Source organism: Pleuronectes platessa, chromosome 23, assembly GCF_947347685.1.
Source record: "Pleuronectes platessa chromosome 23, fPlePla1.1, whole genome shotgun sequence".
NCBI lineage: Eukaryota > Metazoa > Chordata > Actinopteri > Pleuronectiformes > Pleuronectidae > Pleuronectes > Pleuronectes platessa.
This window is the reverse complement of record NC_070648.1, coordinates 6,344,967-6,357,618: the sequence shown is the minus strand read 5'-3', so window position 1 is coordinate 6,357,618 and position 12,652 is coordinate 6,344,967.

The following is a 12,652-nucleotide window of genomic DNA, read 5'->3' as shown; positions in this document are numbered from 1 at the left end:
AAAGTTATCAACATTTTATCTTTTCTTCCTACCGTGAGACCATGGCGTGGCCGCAAAGATTGATTACACGCCATCAAACACGAGCTTCTGTATCGTGGACATATTTGGTCCAATCAAGTCCAAACTAGACATGTAAGACAAGCGGCGCGACCTGATGACATCAACAAAGACACAATGACTTAAAATCATAGCGCCACCTGCTGGCTACAGGAAGCGCCATATGTCCAAGGTCTTCTTTGCAAGAGCTGTTCCAGACAAGGTGAAGCTGTCATTGTCTCTGAGACGAAACTTTGATTGCACTAGTTCCTCTCTCATACATCCCCTCCTCTGACAGCCAATATGGGGGCTCATGAAATTAAAAGTGAATTTATTTGGATTGTTATTTGTATTATTAACATTGGGTTTAACTTTTTTATGTAGCAAGCTATTTGAAGATGTCAGGTAAAATGTGATGGGTATTTTTTTAATGTTTTTACAAATACATGGACCTAACAATGAATTATGGTTTCATCATTATGACCAATGATAATGAGAACAACACGGCCGTCAAATCTATATCCACAAACGTTTTATAGAAGATAATAAAATGTGATATATATCTATAGAGTCTGACATATGCATACCTGGAAAACCACGAGAACCAAACCGGTGGGGAATGCACAGGCCTAAACTGTGGTTCCATGACTCTTGCTTGTGTACATCTGGAACCGTATCTGATAAACACTTTATTGTGCTGCTGTGTCATTTTTGAATTTCCTCTACGGAGGATAAATGAAGGTACATCTTATCTTACCTTATCTTAAATACCTCATGTGCCAGACATTTTATTTTTTATCGTTTTATTTGGTGCAATACTATCATTGTCAATCAATCAATCACATTTTATTTGTATAGCCCATATTCACAAATCACAATTCGTCTCATAGGGCTTTAACATTGGTGTGACATCCTCTGTCCTTAACTCTCAACAAGAGTAAGGGAAAACTACCAAAAACCCTTTTAACAGGGTAAAAATATGTAGAAACCTCAGAGAGACACATGTGAGGGATCCTTCTCCCAGGACGGACAGAAGTACAATAGATGTTTGGTGAAGAGGAGAACATCATCAATATTCAAGTTTTTAGCAGCACTGATGAGGGTAAACATCTTGAAGGATAACTTCAATACTATATATCAAGCAGTCCTGCTGCAATAATAGTCTATGGTAGAGAGTCCACAATGTTGCGGACTCTCTACCACAATGAAGCATTCTGTGGTTTCTGTCTTCTCAGGCCGCCCTGTCTCCTTGGGTTTGGGATCAGGGAGGTCGTTAGAGAGAACCTCTTCCTCAGTGAGCTCAGTTCTGGAAACACAGGGTTAAGATCTTTGGAAGACCAAATCAGCAGTAACCCTGAACTTCTCCAGTTTTTCTTGGAGAATGTTCTTTTCCATCTTCTCCTCCTGGAGCTCGCTGTTAAACTTCTCCTGGTTGGCTGCATGACTTTGGCAGACCTCGTGATGAGAAGCTTTGAGACTTTCCAGTTCTTCTTGGAGAATGTACTTCTTCCACATCTCCTCCTGGAGCGCTGTGTTTAACTTCTCCTGTTTGATTGCAACCCTTTGGCAGACCTCTTGATGATGAGCTTCTAGATTTTTCAGTTCATATTGGAGAACGTTCTTCTTCCTCATCTCCTCCTGGAGCTCTGTGTTTAACTTCTCCTGTTTTGTGGCAGCACTTTGGCAGACCTCGTGATGACAAGCTTTGAGATTTGTCAGTTCTTCTTGGAGAACGTCCTTCTTCCTCTTCTCCTCCTGGAGCTCTGTGTTTAACTTCTCCTGTTTTGTGGCAGCACTTTCACAGACATCGTGATGACAAGCTTTGAGATTTGTCAGTTCTTCTTGGAGAACGTCCTTCTTCCTCTTCTCCTCCTGGAGCTCTGTGTTTAACTTCTCCTGTTTTGTGGCAGCACTTTGGCAGACCTCGTGATGACAAGCTTTGAGATTTGTCAGTTCTTCTTGGAGAACGTCCTTCTTCCTCTTCTCCTCCTGGAGCTCGCTGTTGAACTTCTCCTGGGTGGTGGTATGAATTTGGCAGGCCTCTTGATGAAAAGCTTTGAGCTTCTCCAGCTCTTCTTGGAAATCGTTCTTCTTCCTCTTCTCCTCCTGGAGCTCGCTGTTGAGCTTCTCCTGGGTGGTGGTATGAATTTGGCAGGCCTCTTGATGAAAAGCTTTGAGCTTCTCCAGTTCTTCTTGGAGAACGTCCTTCTTCCTCTTCTCCTCCTGGAGCTCTGTGTTTAACTTCTCCTGTTTTGTGGCAGCACTTTGGCAGACCTCATGATGACAAGCTTTGAGATTTGTCAGTTCTTCTTGGAGAACATCCTTCTTCCTCTTCTCCTCCTGGAGCTCGCTGTTGAACTTCTCCTGGGTGGTGGTATGAATTTGGCAGGCCTCTTGATGAAAAGCTTTGAGCTTCTCCAGCTCTTCTTGGAGATCGTTCTTCTTCCTCTTCTCCTCCTGGAGCTCGCTGTTGAACTTCTCCTGGGTGGTGGTATGAATTTGGCAGGCCTCTTGATGAAAAGCTTTGAGCTTCTCCAGCTCTTCTTGGAAATTGTTCTTCTTCCTCTTCTCCTCCTGGAGTTCAGTGTTGAACTTCTCCTGGTTTGCATTGCTGGACTTTTGTAACTGCTCCAGCTCTTCCTCTGTTTTCTTTTCTCTGTTAATGATCATTTCCTTCAGCTTTTTCTGTCGAAACAGCTCTCGTTTGTGCTCCTCCAACTCTTGGCTCAGTTGGATCCTCCAGTTGTACTCTGTTCTATGGTAGGCATTCTCCTTGGCCAGCAGGTCTATGAGGTAGCTTATTTCTTGAGTCATACCAATAGAGTTCTGCAGAATCGTTGCTGGGTTTGGCATAGCCCCCATGTTTTGGTGAACAAAACCTTCCATCGCTGGTTTGATCTATTAGTTTGTAATAGACAGTTAGAATTATTCTGGACAGATTTCTTAACAAGTAGAAGTTTATCCCTTTCATCTCATTTAGCTATAAAAGGACCTATCAATGGAACCTTTTAGATCAAAGAGCATTAGCCTTCGATATATAGAATATTGAACGTATCTTTAACATTAAAGATGTTTGTGATCTTAATGAGTCATTTTCCTTTACATGTATTTTTGGGTCTCTTTATAACCTTTATTTATTTTTTATAGAACATAGGCGTAGTTGTGAAAGGGGAACAGAGAGAGTGGGGGAGGACATGCATAAATGGCCGGAACATTCCATTCATTCCTTGATTTCTTTTTTAGGGCCCGAGCACCTCCGGTTGAAATTGTAAGGATTATTCTGAGCGTTTTTCAACGTGCTCAAAACGTGCATGAAAAACGCAACAGGAAGCTCGCAATTTTAAGATTTAGTGGCCATTTTGGCCATATTCCACATTTTTACTTTGATGTGTTTGTCGTAGAGTTTTCATCAGATCAACTTAAAATTTTGTTCAGTGTCATCACAACAAGATGTAAATCTAAAGTTATTGAAAGATCGATTTTTTTGTCACACCGTGTGACCATGGCTGAGCGTCAAAGTTTGATTACACGCCATCAAAGCACAGGCTTCTGTATCTTGGACATATTTGGTCCAATCGAGTCCAAACTAGATGTGTAAGACATCTATACAGAAATCGTGACTTAAAATCACAGCGCCCCCTGGTGGCAGCAGGAAATGTCTTGTTATTGGTACGACTTACACTTTGATGTATTTCTCCTCATCCACTTTGCAAAACCATGTCAAACTGGGTCGACTGGGTCTCAAGATATTGATAATGTAGTCATAAGATTACTGTGATTTTTCATCATGCGGATTATTAATCTTGGCATCAAAATTCATCAGCGCGACATGACACACGAATTCACTGCAACTTCCGTGATCATCAGGGAGATGGACATCTCCCTCAAACTACATGTGTGTACCAACAGCCCCCCCTTGAAGATATTCAGATGGTTTTAAGGAATAGGCGTGGCAAAATAAGTGACTAGCGCCCCCTAAAGGGCAGCACTGGCACTACGATTGGCCTTCATCTACAAAAATCGATAGGGACATGTGTCTTTTCATGACAAAGAAATAAGTCTGTTGGATAGATATGCTAGAACAAACAGGAAGCCCGCCATTTTGGATTTGGTAGCCATTTTGCCCATATTCCACATTTTTACTTTGATGCACGTGTATTAATGAAGACAGTGACTTAGAAACCCTTCACAGACTTATGATAAAGAGGTACCAAATACTTTTCAGCTGTATCTCTCCCTCTATAGCCCGGTTGTGAACATTTACACTTGTGCTTGATATGTTTTTGGAACTTTACTTCCATATGTTGACTGAAGGGAAGGATGCCTTGGCCCTTAAGCCAAACACTGATAATGCCAAATAAAATGTAATAGCCCCGGAGCCCATGATTCATGTCTTGATCCCCGCAGCTACATTAAACAAGCATTGATCGTCCCCAACGCCCACCCTAATCCTAATGCAAAAAATAAATACCGTGGAAATTGCCCCAGCAGATATTCCTCTACCTTCTCCGAGAGGCTGTGCCGAGCGCACGCGATCAATACATGCTTTTGGGTGTAAAATAACCTTTTGATGACCAGTGAGGAAATGCAAGCCATTCAAACTGTTTCTCACACACCCTTATTGATTTCCCCATCTGTGCCTTTTTCTCTCTCTCTCTCTCTCTCTCTCTCTCCCCCCCTCTCTATCTCTTCACACTCCTAATGCCGCTATCGTTCCCCCTTTTATTCTGGGCGTTCGGTGGGAATCCTCTTTCCCCTGCAACACATTTGACCGCACATGTGGTTGAGAGTGCAGGCAGCGCAGCGGTGGTGGGTCCTGCTCCGCCCGTTCTCTTTTTCTCTGTGGTTTTAAAGGTTAGTTTGGCTGCTTCACCACTCCTCTGCGGTGAGGGTGGGTGGGTGGGTGGGGGTCTCCTGCTGTGCTTACTCAGCTGAGCAACCATCGCTTCAGTCCACTTAGTCTTTTCTTCTGCTGTTCAACTCATTTTTTCTCTCTAAATAAGAAACAGTTATTAGTTCGTGGAATATGCATGTTTGTTACATTAGTCGCACATTGGAAAGTAACGTAAAAGCATAATTTGGCACAGGGGGAAGTTGGATATGTAAATAAAGGTGAATGCACTTTGAGAAAATCAAGTCAAAGTTTTTTAATCGGATGAATTGCATTGGACACTGGCATTTTCACCTCTTTGATCTTTAAAGCCATTCAGAAAATACCATATATGTTATTTTTTACATGCGGATATTACACATGCATGTGAGTTTCAGCTGTTGAGGTTTCATTTTCTTGGTAATTCCCTATTCTGTATTCAGTGTGTCACACGGAAAAGACTCTAATTGCCTTTTAGTGATAATAATGTTTCCATTGTTAAAAATATGCACTCGTTTTCTACTATTTTGATCCAATTCAGCCTGAAACGTATCTCCTGCATCCAAATGGTTGAACCTCATGCTCCCTGCTTGTTCAATGCATTTAAAGAAATATGTTAATAAATTCCCTCTTTTCCACTAGAGTAAGCAGCACCGCTGCCGACTCAGCTTTCCTTGTGGACTTTGGCGCTGGCCAAATAAGATTTGGGCCTTACATCGTGGGCATTTACTTTGTCTGACATCTTATTACCATGCACGTGTTGCAGCATAATCTACAATGGGACGGACGGCTAAGACTAATTTGCTAGGTCGGCAGGTTAAGGGTAAACCTATCGCAGGGGACGATATTTTATTGCAGATAAGCCAACGAGAAATACAGATGATATAGAGTGAGCGGGGGAAATTAGGTATGAGAGGAAAGCGGATGCATGTTTGACAAATCTCATTATTATGTTTGTGTTTCCAGTCAAGTCAAGTATCGACTCTCATGATAATACAGCCCCTCAACAGGCCAGAGGGATTAGAGCAAACCAAAGTTACCGTAGAAAAAACAGTAGATATGCTTATTTAAAATTCACAGTAGTGTTGAACAAACCTCCAGGTAAACTAATCAATCCCCTCATCACTTGGATGTGTTGGTGCACACGTGCCTGGGCTCCTTTGTTCATGTTAGAGTCGATATCAGCCATTGATTGCACATGTGTGGAGTGCAGGAACCTCTGTGTGCGACAGGTAATGAACATCTTAAGTGCCTCGTGTCGAGCGGTCGAGTAGATAGCTGCTGTCATAATATATGTAAGCTGCTGTTCTATCAATTTGGGGGGTTATTTGTAAATGGTTTTACTGAGTGTATTTTGTGACACGGGCATGTCACAGCTCATGTACCTGAGAGCCCCTGACTGTGCGGGGCTCGCCTCCCGTCTCTTGGCGGATCCGTCCCTGCAGCAGCTGCTCCGAGACATTGTCATCACTCTCCCCATAATGAGCCCGGGGTGGGATGGGAAGGTTAGGCAGCAGGGGTGGGGAGTGCCGCTCGGTGGTGAGGGAGAAAACCCTGCAGTGACACAAGCTGTCTGTGTGGACATGTGCGCCTGCCAGACTCTCCGAGACTCCTCAGGTGAGCCAGTGAAACAGCCACAATAATGGAGTTTCATAAAGTCCATAAAAGTTGAATTATCTGAGCATACATCCGTCACCATACTTGTCATACAGTCAACTGTCACAAGCCTACAGAAATGTTATGAATTTTATGATTTGGCCTTCATCATTTCATGCCCCCGCGCCTCCAATCAGCCGATGACACGTCATGTCATGTGATTGTTGTTAATCATTGTGAGAATCTCTGCAATTTCTGAACCGCAGCTGCTTCTTTCTTCAGCCTCTCCTCCTGTTTGTCAGGGCCAGAGGACCTGGGCAGAGAAAAAGGCAATTAAGCTAATGCAGCATGGGTGTCATAAGGTTGCAGATATTTCAAGAGCGGAGCAATTTACCACTTGGAAAAAGAGAAGAGCGCTTGCATAAAGCATTCCACTCTCCCCCGGATTTATTATGCTTTTAGTTGTGTTTTATGTGATACAATTAGCGCTAGGTGCCAATAAGGCTCGCAGCTCAAGGACGTGGTCATCGCCGGGCCATCTGTCATTAATTGTGTTCTCCAGTTATGCGGCAGGCAGGCCGGCGAGCGGGAAGGCCCGGTGGTGGGTGGGGGGGGGGGGAGCAGAGTTGAGCTGCGTGTCACATCGCACCACAGGTGTGGATTCAACATTTCTGTCAGTGTGGATCTGTTCTTTAGTGGATAAAAAAATAGGCCGGGCCGACTCGTCCTAGAAAAAGTAAAAACTGAGCTCGGAATGTTCCCCGGATGACAGTCATTTTTCTGCGCTGATTTTTCAAAGGATTTAATTGTTCGACGGAGGAGGAATTAAAATGTCAGACATGCAGAGATTACGCAGGGTCGATATCTTATCATTAGAAATGGCTGTTTTATATTTATAAGAATAAATTAATAATGCTTTTCCCCCCAAAAGCCCTGTCGTAGGACAGCAAAAGGCTGCTAGAGGCCTGTTAGAGCCTCGGCATCGCCACACAGCCCGTTACAGCCTTATCAGCTCCTTCGGCTGTGTCATCTTCATTAGGGAGCAAATGGGTGTAGAACTGCAGAGGGCGGCAATGATATGTACAGGGATGGCCCCCCCGAGTTCCATGTTATCTGTGGAGAGGGGAGGGGAGACCTGACTGCAAATTCACCCAGAGTGCTCTCATACAGCAGCAGCAGCACATGCCTCGCTCTTCATCTGCTCTTTTTAATCAAGAGTCTGGGACTATTTATGGTTCCATTTCATGGGCTTTACATTAGCGTGTAATATGTCGCTGCGAAAAACAGGACATCACAACACACGGAGAATACAAAGCACCCGATCTCCTTCCTTACTGCCGCAGTAATAGACATGTTTCCTTTTTTCTATTTTTTTTCCATTTCTGCAGAATACCACTGATATTGGTGTTTCGAGTGCTTTTTAACAGCTTGTTTCTGTGCCCCAGCGGCACGGCAATAACACCCTTTATCAAGAGCTGTTAGGGTGCACTGTGAAAATTTCCAAGCAGGTGTGAAAAGCTTCCTATAGGTCAAATAAAGCCAGTGTCAGGCTGATGTGCTGGACTCTCCACAGTCTTTTTTAAATTCAGGGAGAAGAGCACAGTGTGCGTGGCCACTGCCAGGAAATGGAGGGATGTCAGCAATTCAGCCAGTGCAGCATTTGCATCCTTCCAGGTCACGTGGACCTCCTGGAATGCGAGTGAGACACTTTCTTCCACTAGTTTCCTTGCAAAACAGCCTCTGCCACAGGTTCATGTTCTCAGATTACAGTTAATACTTGTGTTTTCCATAAGGCGACAATGATGAACCCCGAGTGTAGGTGGAAACGCACAAACATGAGAAGTCGCTCCGGAAGAATTCACTGCACAAACATTTCACTCTTAGGCTGAGTCCACACCCTCCACCAGTGTGTCACTGATGTGTGCAAGCTTAATGGGATTTGATCTAAATTTAGAGGGATCGTGTCTCGCTTGTATTTAAAAATTTGGATTGCGGATACCTGGACAAATTGCTACTTTGCACAGCGCACTCCGAACGATGTGTCATGACAAGGAAGACTCGCTGCTGCCAAAAAGGGGACGCGGGACCCGGGGTCTATTTTAGGGGGAAACAGGGAGGGGCCCCCACCCCCCCCACCACTCTCCATCGAGCGCGAGTAAAAGCTGGATGGCACCCCGTGGCGGCGTTGAAGGACAGGTGCGGAGATGAGTTCCTGACACACGTTGGCACGCACGCTCAACATCACCCGGCTCGTCTGTGCTTGACAGGGTTCATTTTGTCGGCGAGGGTTTGACTTGACAGGTTGGCAGAGATGCAAATGATCATTTCCTGCTCCTTTTCCTCCCCTTTTTTTTTGGAGCGTGTGATTCCGTTAAAGCCAAAGGTTGGCAGACGAAGGTTGCTTAAGCATTCGGTGTTGTAGGACAGCATGTCGGATCCATCTCGGGCGGGTTGATGGACTCGTGATTGGCAGATGTTTCTGACTGAACTGGCACGGTGCATGCAAACAACTCGCCGAGGGCAGAGTCAACATGTTTGAAATCTTGAAGGGTCCTGATTGGCTCGGCGTCGCAGCATGCTAATTTAAAATTCAATGTACAGTCCTTAATCTGCCATATAAAAAAAAATATGAAGTTGATCTCAATTATTTCATTATGAATTAATTCAACGCATGCTCAAATGGGTTCATCTGAGACATCTTGAGATTTGTAAATATTTTGAAAGTATTTGCTAAAGGGCGTGCAGAAGAATAGGCACAGACAGGGCCCGCTGATGGGCCGGGGAATAGCAGGCTGCGATGCACCATCTGGCCTATTCTGCATATTCTTTTTCCATTTGAATTGCAGATTGGAGGTAGAGGGGACCATTTTTTGCAATGTGGGCAGTGGCACACGACCAAAGCTGGCACGACAAACCGTTGGAATGGGATCGTTTCGGTGAAAAATAATTACGACAAAGACTTAATTGAGAAGCTGGAAAATTTCACTGCATTTGTTTGTCACAGACATAGATGCACTTGTTGCCTTGGTGTCCAGGAGGAGTTGTCAGTGTTGTAAAGGTGTTATTGCCGGTGTGTAACCAGCGTGGAAGTCAGAATAATCTGAAGTGAAAGTCCACCTGAGGCACTTTCCTGACCTTTCCACCCTTGGCTTGTGGTCTTCGTCAGTCAGTCAATGCACTTTCACCTTGTGATAACAGGTGGTCTTACCATGGTGGAGAATAACCTCTGTCTCTGTTTATTGGCGTCAAACGGCAACGCTTGTTTTGCCCAAAGTTGTTTCTGCAACGTCAACATTAGTGGTTTTCTCATTTGTATACATTTCCACTCAAATCCCACTTTCAAAAGTGCTGATTCCCATCCGGTGCAAGTGAAATGCAGTTTATACAACCTCAAGTTCTCTGCAGCTAATTGCCATGGTTATAAACTCCCGCACTGTTATCGTTGCCCTTAATAATTACAGTCATTTCACTCCCAAGGAATTTAGCTTCACACATCTTAGATGCTCGTGCACCCACACACACACACCCCCACTCATGGACAATTTCAAAGACTTTGTTTTACTTAACACTTTGAAAATGTCAGGCAATAATGTGCAACTGTGGTCAGTGTTTATGAACAACCATAAAGGCAAACTTAGTGTAGCGTCACAGCCAAGCTATTATACAATAAAAGTTAATGTCCATGAAGAGAGGGGAAGGGAACGGAGGACAATGCAATCATTAAATAGGAAATTACTGCTGTGTCACTCAACTGAACGCTGGGGATAATAACAGCTTTGTAGGTTCCAGTGAAATGGTAAATGCAGCTCAGAAAATGTCAACAGAAAATGGGAAAACGGCGGACTCTATAGGGTCGGGAAGAAGAAGACAATGATGGGATTCGATGTATACGACAAACCTAAAGAACATACTGTGATTTCTCAAAAGTGAAAAACACTTAATAACACCCCAAGGCGTCGAAGAAAACACATCTGCAGAGTTTTTTTGAGAGGGAGCCAGGATTTATGAAACTCTCAAAACTTGGCCACTGACTCAGAGCAGACAGGAAAAATCAATAGAAGCAGATGCCCTATTTTCCCTTCGTCTTGAAAACAGATATATATATATTTATAAAAAAAAAAAAAAGAAGCCCTATCTCAAAGGTTAATGCTTCTTCTCTCTGCCCAAGTAGGAGCACTTGAGCCTGGGGACACGAGGTCTGATGGAAACGGGAACTGGAATCGAGTGCACGTGGTCAGGAACATCTCTGGCATTTCATCCTCCACTGGAAGTGATGCAACGTTGCCCTGACATTACTCGGCCGCGAGGAGATAAATCGGTTGCAGACAGAACCCGGGCCACTCTGCGAAGTCTGCTTTCTGAGGCCAAAATATTGCCGGCATATCGAATATGTCAAGTTTGCGTCGGCAGAGATACGACCGATTAATGGAAATACATTAAAACGAGGATTTAAATGCCATAAATGGGGGGGTGAAGTGAAGTTCCGATGGCGTCGCAGTGCATGGTCAGAAAGTTTATATATGAAACACATTTTTTCTTCATGCTGTTATTCAGAGCTGAAAGCGGTGCACTGAGATAATGGAAGGTTCCCGCTGGGTCACGGAATATAAATATTTTTCTTGCCCCTGAACCCAAAGCTTTGCTGTGTGTGTGTATATATATATTTGTTTGCCGGAGGTTGAAGTAATAAGACATTCCCTGAGTGAGCCCCGTTGGGTTTGGAGTGGTGTGTGCGCCGGGTGGCTTTCAAGAGGCGACCGAACAAAAAAACGCATCAGGTTAACTTATCCACCTCGGTTCAGGGCCTCAGTCGCCGCACGCCTTTGTGTCAACTTAATCCAAAGAGCTTTGCACAGTTTATTTGTTTACATAGAGAAATGCATCCCACGCTTCCCGACGGCAGCTCCAGACCGCCTGCTTATTAGCAAACGCTTTGGGGCAACAACCACTTTTAAATGAGCAACCACTAGACACTTGTGCAGGATATCATTCCCCTTTCTCCAGCGTGTCATATATAATACTCTTTGATTCTTGGAGTTCTCTGGACTAGGGGGGACGAGTCGCTGCACACAAAGGCAGAGGAGCAGGCTGACCCCGGGAAAGGACAAACAGCGGGCTGCCACAGACAGCAGATTACACTTTATCACATTTAAAGGACTGGGACCTTGGAATAATGCACCTTTAATATAATTACCTACCGGTGGCGCAAGAGGGGGAAGAAACACACACACACGTCTTTTGAGTGTCACTTCATATCTGGCCTGACCTTCGGTGAACCACTTAGAATTTCTGCTGGCGTAAAATCTTTTGTGCCGCTAAACTTGATTTTGCCGTATGAATTGAATGACGGAGGCTTTTAATCTGAGCCCGGACGGTTTAATTAAGTCTTTTTCCTTATCAGTGTTTTTTCTCGATAAGGTCTTTAAAATTGGCTCTAAAGGTATATTGATTAAGGTTAACTAGAGAGAACTGATAATGTAGTTTTTTTTTTTATTCAAACTTTTTCTGCGAAGCCTGGAAATCACAGAGATAAAGGTCAGAAAAGCCTCAACTCTGTTTGAGAGGGGGGAAAATCAAGACATTAGGCATTATGATTTTTTAATCAGGGCCTATGTTTGCTTTAGATTTGTTTTTTGAAAGGATTTAATTTTCAAGCATCACTTGGCTCGTCTATAACTATTTCTTTCCTTGTCAAGTTGAGGCTTATTGTTCACTAACCTCACATCTTACCCAGGCATGTTGCCATTTTTCTGTTACTTGTTTCCAATGATTGTCACTAAGTAGCTAGTTTAACTGTGTGGAGAGATCATGTGTCCATTTTTTATCCTATTTACGGATCTCTCGTTCCCCATCATTTTGGAAAAAGCAATATCTATCTGAAGATCTGAACAAATCTGAATTACATTTTGAAAATCTGGAATTGTTTTTCTATGAATTTGTACCTTCAGTGTTCGTGGATGGGACACGGATCAAGCTAAACAGTTTACGTACACGTTGTATACATTTGACTCCATGTCATGATGTATGTTCAAGTCTTTGTTATAGTTTTCGTGATTGACAGCTAAGACTAACTCACTCGCAATTGGTCAAACGTGTCTATCAATGGTAACGTGCTCTATCCCCCTATCGCCACTGTGTGTAGATGCTAAC